Consider the following 8,614-nt stretch of genomic DNA (forward strand, 5'->3'; position numbering starts at 1 on the left):
AGCTAGATAAATATGTCAACCCATGACATAAAACAATATAAGAAATCATCCTATTTTACTGAATATGTTTGCATGGTTCAAAAATCAAAACTATATTGAAAGGTATACAGTGTGTGTCCCCTGCATATGAACGAGTTCCATTCTGAGAGCACATTCATAAGTCCAATTTGTTCGTAAGTCCAACAAAGTTAGCCTAGGTACCCACCTAATACAATCAGCTGTATAGTACTGTACTGTAATAAATTTATCATACTTTTCACACAAATATTCTATAAAAAACAAACGAACACAAAAAATAAAAACATTTTTAATTTTACAGTCCAGTACCTTGAAAAGTACAATGGTACAGTACAACAGCTGGCATACAGGGACTGGCATCAAGTGAACAGGCAAGAAGAGTTACTGACTGGAGGAGGGAAAGGAGGTGGGAGGTGGTAGAGCTGAAGGATCGTCAGCAATAGGAGACGGAGGGCAAGCTGCAATTTCACTCATGCCTGACATTGATGGCACAGGTTCTGGTTCCTTGCTGGATTCAATTCTATCTACCCTCTTGAAAAAACGATCCAGTGATGTCTGGGTAGTAGCTCTTTTTTTTCACCACAGATGACACGGTAGCACTGGACTGCCTTCTGAATGGCTGCTGCAACCTTTGTGTACCGTTCCACTTTCGGGTTCTGTGCCTCAAAAACTAACAATGCCTCCTCAAATAAAGAAAATCCCCTTGCCATTTCCTGCATCGTGAATCTCTTCGGTTCTTCAGTTACTTCTTCCTCTTGTCTCTCTCTGTCCTTTCTCTGGGCCTCCAATTCCAGGCACTTCTTAGCAGTACCAGCTACATCACTGCTGATTTTACACTTGCTTCCAGACATCCTGGGCTTGAAATAAAGATACTGTACTACTGTACTCTATACAGTACTGTAAAGTACACAAAAGTACAATCACTTGTAGAGGATGCACGCATGTGACAATGTACGCCAGACACATGAACTAACTTACACGATTGGACATGCATGTTCATATCTTTGAAAGTTCCTACGTAGGGGAGTTACCGTACACTGAAGTTTTGTTCCCACTCTTGTCTCAAGTCCTGTTCCCTCATACCCTCAATGGCAATCGTTTTTATTAGTTTTTTGATAATATTTCCAGGGTATTTATACAAATACTAGTAAGTACAAATATACATTCTTATTACTCCCCTTAGAGAAAAGGCATGAAATAGTATCTTCTGACCCACACCTTGATTTTTTTAAATCAATTTATCCTAGAGATCTCTCCACATCAGTACAGAGATCTTCCTCATTCCTTTTTCATAGCTGTAGCAACCTACGGTGTGGATATACCATAATTTATTCATACAGTGCCCTATCATGTTGCTTCCAAAGTATCTTCTTAAGTGATACATTTTTCAAATCTCTCCTGTTACTGTAACAAAGTGAATTATAAATACCATAGGATTTGCTTTCTTAGACTTATAATAACACAACATATTAGTGACCTACTTTTTTTCAGGGGGGCGGGGAGGGGGCGCCGCGTAGCATGCGGGGTTTCAGTTCCCAGACCAGGGATTGAACCTGTGTCCCCTGCCGTGGAAGCACAGAGCCCTAACTACTAGACTGCCAGGGAATTCCCAGTGACCTATTGTTCATATTTTGTAAGAACCATCAGAAATTTCTACCCCACATGGCTGCATTCTCTCCCCATCAAAGCTGAATGTCTTTCTCAGAGCCTTTAATTGTGCACTGTGAATCTCCCAAAAGTATAGCACATGACATTTGCTGAACTTAATTTGGTTACAGGATGGTTCTTTTGCAAAACCTTCTACAGGTGTATAGTATTTTGCAAAACAAACTTTAGCAAATACTGGGGTGAATTTAATAATTACTGTCATCTACGAAGTGAGAGAGTGGCATGGACATATATACACTACCAAATGTAAAATAGATAGCTAGTGGGAAGCAGTCGCATAGCACAGGGAGATCAGCTCGGTACTTGTGTCCACCTAGAGCGGTGGGACAGGGAGGGTGGGAGGGAGATGCAAGACGGAGGAGACATGGGGATATATGTATACGTATAGCTGATTCACTTTGTTATACAGAAGAAACTAACACACCATTGTAAAGCAATTATACTCCAATAAAGATGTTAAAAAAAAAAAGGGCATGTAACAGAATTCTGGTCAGTAAAACATATGGGGAAGTCTGTCAAGTGGCTTTTGGGAAAGGTTTCCTTATTCCTAAAAAATGTTGCACAACAGAGGGTCTCTGCTGTCTTTGGATAACGTTGCTTTAGAATGTGATCGAAATGCTACAGCCACCTTGTGAACATGAGAGCCAGTCTAAGACCAAAGCCTCCCCACTAAATGGCACGGTAGAGTAATGGATGGAATATGAGTTCGTAATGAAAGCAATGAGTCGCTGAATTGTTACCAAGTCTGTATTCTCATCATGTGAGATAACAAGATGGTAAATTTCCTTTTGTTAAATCACTTGGAGTTGAAGTTATGTAACTTATAGCCAAATACAACCTAATAATATAATTTTATTTATATTTTTGTATTACTTTCTAATAAAAAAAGTTCTTATCAATGACTGCCAAAAAAATAATAATAATAACTACTGTCATCTAATTAAGCAAAATATAAGACTATGAACTTTCAATGAAGGCACAAAACCAAACTGAGCTAATTTTTAGACTAGGTCTTGGCTATTTTCTGAATTATAAACCCCTTTGAGATCTGAATGTAAAACTATTTGACCCTCTCCTAGATAATGCATATAAACTTAAAATTTTTCAGCTTCTGGGGATTCACGGACCCCTGAGGCCCTTCCACAGTCCCCATGGGCATATCTATTTTAGAAGCAATTTTAAATAGACAGTGCTATATTATCTATGGCACCATCAATACCCAACTCTAGGACAGAACTCAGAGTACTTTTCATGCAAAGCTAATGAAAAACCAGCAGAAAATTCGCCATGAGGTGTTCCTTGGTGCAAAGTGAATAAAGCATACTCAAAGGGATCATATTTAACAATTAATGATATCAGGCAAAGTAAATTCTATTAAATTACTGTGGGAACTTTTACAAGGGGTTGTGGTCTGATTTTTACACAGTTGTCTCTTATTTTAAATAAATAAATTAGGTTCTTACAGGATTAAGAAAGTTGGCCTTTAATTCATCTTATACAATGTGTAATCTTATCTGGGATTTTAAAAACGCAATACATTTTACATTAGACAGTAGTATCTACTAGAAATATAACTGCAGCAAATTTGAACATGACTGTGTAAATGCCCAGGAGAAACAAAAAAAATTCTGTGTGCTTTAAATGCAGATCAAAGAATCCCCAAGCATGATTACAGTCATGCTATAATGATTAGGAGAGAAGAGGTATTAAATTGAAAAGGTGATACATGCAGGGCCACCACATTTGGTTTTGAGGGTGATACCGAAGAGCATTTGGAAGACAGAACCAGTAGGGGCTGAAGCCCAGTCCAGGCTCCTCTCATCAAGCCTGATGCTAAAGTTTCATCTGTCATAATTCAGACAAACACAGCCCTGTAATACCCTCTTCCCTCCCTTCCCTGACACTTCGTCCCCCCAGAATCCCACCCACCCATGGCAAATATTAAATAGTGCTAAAATTTTGAAAAGGAAAGATGTTTTCTAGATCAAGATAATATCCCAGTAGCCAAAGTATAGTACAGTGGGAACTTCTAATTTGAATTCTCAACAAAAATTTGTTCCTTAAGGACTTATTTTAACAGAAACATCTCCAATGAACTCAATGGGAAGAGTCTACTATACATAAATTTGCTTTATTCCTTTTTTGTTGTTGTTGAATGTATCAATTCCTAAAGTGAGAGGAGTTCTGTGTAAGTATTGTCAGTATTTTTTCCAGAATAAAGAGTAGTATTAGGCTGAAAATATTCTGTATATAAAAGAACAGGCACCAAGCACAAAAGCACCAAGTGTTAATTATGTTATGGGAAATTATGAGAAAAAAAGATTTTGAGTATCATCTTGTCCCTTCTCATGCTCTATATGAGTACAGGCATCTTGCACATGTGAATCCATTTTCAAAGATATATCCATTTCCCAAATGTCTCATGAGAGATGATATACAACTCAACAGCTCTCCAAATCGAGCAATCTGACAAAAAGAATCAATGCAGTCCTAGAATCCGGAGAGAAGGCGATTCTATACTGCCTGACATGCGAAAAGAATGAGAACCAAATGATACCAGTCAACATAACACTCTCTACAAAGAAAAAGAAAGAATATTAAAAATATTAGTGCATCTTTTCTATTTTGTTATGAAAGGTATATTGTGTTTTACCCTTCACTGTGATACTGTGCCCCCCCAAAAAACTGCTCTAAATAAACTTATCAAAATTCAAACTATGGGGCTTCCCTGGTGGCGCAGTGGTTGAGAGTCCGCCTGCCGATGCAGGGGACACGGCTTCGTGCCCTGGTTACGGGAAGATCCCACATGCTGTGGAGCGGCTGGGCCCGTGAGCCATGGCCGCTGAGCCTGCGCGTTCGGAGCCTGTGCTCCGCAGCGGGAAAGGCCACAACAGCTCCAGATAAATATGCAAATCTATAGCATAATCTCATTATCTTCCTAAATCAAGCACTGAAATAGTGTTTGGCCACTCTCATCTTACAGCAGTCACTGAAAAGCATTCAGCCCATGGAAGCAAAGAGTCAGTACTTTAGGAATCCAGGACTACTCCAGTCTGCTGGCCCTCTGCCCTCAGGAAGACTGTCAGCAGCAGCATCACCAAACACCATCGTAACACTATGCCAACCACAGACCCTTTCATGGTTTATTATCATTATACAGCTGACCCTTTAACAACGCAGGTCCACTTATATGCGGATATTTTTTCAACAAACACATACCACATCTCTACACGATCCACAGGTGATTGAATCTGTGGATGTGGAACTGCAGATACAGAGGATTTTCCACTGCATGGAGAGTCAGAACCCCTAACTTCTGTGCTGTTCAAGGGTCAACTACAATTACAAATAATCCTAAAAGTCTCCCCAAGTTGTAAAATTCAATGAGTACTACTCAACAAAATACATCAAGTTGTCTGCTAACAAAAACAGAGGCAAACTTCATTTTAAGTTAGAACCTTGGAATATACCCGCTTTGTACAGGAATCAAAAATTCTCTTGTTCAAAAGGAGGCTAAAAAAGAGGGGGAGGTAGCTAACTGAACCTTCACATATATAAACACTTATCTTTATTACTGATACATGCTTATTGCAAAATTGGAAATAATGTATGCAAAAAAGTAGTAACTATAGAAGAATCCTTAATCAATAAGAGAAAGCTATAATATAAATCAAAAGCCACAATGAATAATCTATAATATTAACCCTATGAATCACCTGTATGCTCCTTGATATAAATGGCCCATTTTGTGAGTTGCAGATACTATCTACTTTAAGATCACATTTGCAGCAAAATACAGTAAGAAAGAAAGGGAAGGAAAGAGGAAGAAAAACCCATTACAGGATGTTGACAAGTATAAGTGCCAAGGTTTTAGCACACCACATACCACTAAAATAACATACCAGGTTCCTCCAACACCAGGTTACTTTGGCTTTCGATTTTAACCTACTCAATTAACAGGAGTTTAGTGTAACAAAACACTCTATTTTCATATCTTAAGTTCTCTTAGAAGAAAACCTGTGTACTTCCCCAGCTCAGTTACCAAATAAACCAATTCTTCAATCCAACTCAACTGTCCCACAGTTTCAGTTGGACTGCTGACAGATTTGCTATTGTTCCCTTTATTACATATCCACAGATCGTGGCCCAGAGGTACCAACTATAAGGCCAAAAGAGAACTAAAATCCTTATAATGTGCCTGGGGTGCTTAATATCTCTAGAGCTAACCATACCTAGTCAGAGAGCTCCCCAAAGAGAATGCATACTTAAAGACCTACCAAAACACCTTCTACTGCCAATCACCACTGAATTCATACCAGGTTGTTAAATTCTTTCATTTCTACTAACAACTACTTTTCTAAAAGTATTTCTAACTCATGAAAATGTTTTAACTGGCACTCACAAGTGGAATTAGCAGGAATGCAAATGCTATCACTGTATTCACTACACATGCCAAAATAAACTCAGTGAGGTTAGGTTTCTGCCTACCTTTTCTGCTTATATCCCCAGTGCCTGCCACCTAGGAGATACTTAATAGGTAGTGGTAAAATGAATGAAATTACATAACAATTATTAACAGAATCCTGTTAAATCATATAGTGCTTAAAAGTAGAACATTTGCTAAAACCTGGGAACCTTCTAAACAGTGCTATTTGTTGTAACAGGATTTAATCTATACCAGAAAATAAGAATGACAGTTCAAATCAATTCTCAGGGAGGCCTAGGATAATGAGTTTTTGTACAAAGCAAACAAAAGTTGCATTTTTTTCTATAAGATAAATGCCTTTCCTCAAAACCATAATCAATGAAAATTACAGAATTTTAAGAGCAGAAGAAACCTTAGAGCCTGATTTATGAAACAGATGGGCTCCAGTTTCAGAGTAATATAAACTGCCACCAATTTATTCAAAAATTTTTGCATAATTACTTATCTAAGATAGAATTTTAGGAGTAATAATTTTATTCTTTTTTTTTACTATGCTAAGCAGTTGGCTAGGGGTTAGAGAAGTTATGACTGATGAATACCATAATCTTCCACTTTTATGACATGCATTTACCATTGGAAAATCAGTGAGGAAAGAGTTAATTTTGTCAATACAAATAGTTCCTCTTCCCAGTTTTCAAGTAATAGTCTCTACTACTTAAACCAACAGTTCTCCTGTTCTCTCATTCTATTTTTAGACTGTATGATAGCTTACCATATTTGATTTATATTATCAATTTGTACATGGTTACTGTAGCCAAGTCTTATCTTCCCAAGATTTAGGAGGTATACCCTTCCAAAATGCTCCCCTGCCATGCCATTAATAACGGTGTTTGATAATCCCTTTGTCATTTGTCTCCCTCATTTGAGCAGAGCTGGTTCTGTCTTGTTGGGTACTACAGAATGGGTTCTAAGTAGTGTTATCACAATGAATGAATGAATGATTTAGAAGGCAATGGCATTATCAGAGGCCTCCTTTGCTAGCTAAGGAGGCAATATTTGAGAACACATCATAGTTTCTCTCCAGCTTTGTTTATGTAAACGCTGAGGCTCTTTACTGTTCTGAATTGAAAGTTTGCAAATAATAAATTTAAGAACAGCCAAGTGTATCTGATACATAGTATCAGGGAAGGTGCTAAGAAATACATCTAAAACAGTTTATTCAAAGGCCACACAAAGAATTACAGAAGATCCTTAGGACAAACGAGCTTCCAGGATTCCATTACCATCAATATGAGTGATCTTCCCAAAAACCACTGCTAAATGACTTCACTGTCTGGAGACTAAGTTTTTCTCCACGTTTTGAGAATTTATAGTTGAACATGTTGAAATGATGAATGGCTACTCTCCAGGCCCGTACAATAACCTTTAAAAGGACGGGGGGAGTGGGGGGGGGATAAGTGAAATTCTTTAATAAAAATATGTGAAAAGCAATTTTCCTGTTAGTTGTGAAAGACTGGACGTTTTTCACTGCAACCTTCCCTCCTTTCCTGGTCACCAAGTAAGAGCTGGAAGCAGGAAAATTTCTAACACCTCTATGCCCTTTGAGTCACGAACTATGAAGGGAGGAAAGAATCACAACCGTGGGTACCTATGCATCCTATATGAAAGCAGGAAGTCAGTTTCTTGAGCGTGGGCCACCCGTCCGGCATCCCAAATGCGAATGCCGACCTTTTGAAAGCCCACCCCCACTCCCATCTCACCCTGAAGCCACCCCCAGCTTCAGCGGAAAACGCGCTTTTGCTAGGCTGCTGTAAAGAGCAGCGCGCAGGGTCAGAACACCTTCCACTTTGCACTTGGCCTGCGGCAGGAAGACACTCGGGTTCTCGCCAGGAGAGGAGGAGGCTGGCCGGGCAGAGTCGGCACTGAGACGCAGCCTTGGCCGCCAACGCAGGCGGCTCGTCCACGCGGCCGGAGAAGTCCCGGAACAAAGCGTGCGGCAGGCGGGTGGGGAAACAGGGAAGACGGAGAAGATTTAACTAGCTCCTCACCACGGCCTGTGGCTTAGCCAGGTGGGGCCGCGCTCCTCCTCGCGGGGAGAGGATGGGTTTATCGACGGTCTGACCTCAAGTCCAGCGCCAAGGCCACTGGAACCGAGACCTGACGGGGGGAACGCCGGCAAGGAGAGGCGAGCCCCGCGGAGAGGAGGAGGCGCCTGTCCGGCTGTTGACCGGCCGAGCTCGCGGGCTGCCGGGCCCCCCGGATGCCGAGACCCCGGGACGCGGCAGCCGGGATGCCGGCGGCGCGCTGCCGGCCCCCCACGCCGGCCTCCTTGGCGCCGCGCCGCCCGCCCCCAGCTCCGGGCGGTCACACAAAGGGGCTGCCCCGGCGCGCCGGCCGCCTGCGGTGGGGGGGCCCGACCCGGGACCTGCGGCCGGCCCGCCGCGCCCCAGCCTTTGTCTGCCGCGCCCCGCGCCCGCCTGCCAAGGAGCCCCGCCGCCCGCA

General features: G+C 41.2%; 1 protein-coding gene across 1 annotated transcript in view; it reads right to left on the bottom strand.

The window, feature by feature from the left end:
- The window catches only part of SLC4A7 (solute carrier family 4 member 7), a 123,438-nt gene that overhangs the window by 114,631 nt on the left and 193 nt on the right, over window positions 1-8,614 (bottom strand). The gene's annotated exons all lie outside the window — the stretch shown is intronic.

This window comes from Delphinus delphis, chromosome 10, assembly GCF_949987515.2.
Source record: "Delphinus delphis chromosome 10, mDelDel1.2, whole genome shotgun sequence".
NCBI classification, from domain to species: domain Eukaryota; kingdom Metazoa; phylum Chordata; class Mammalia; order Artiodactyla; family Delphinidae; genus Delphinus; species Delphinus delphis.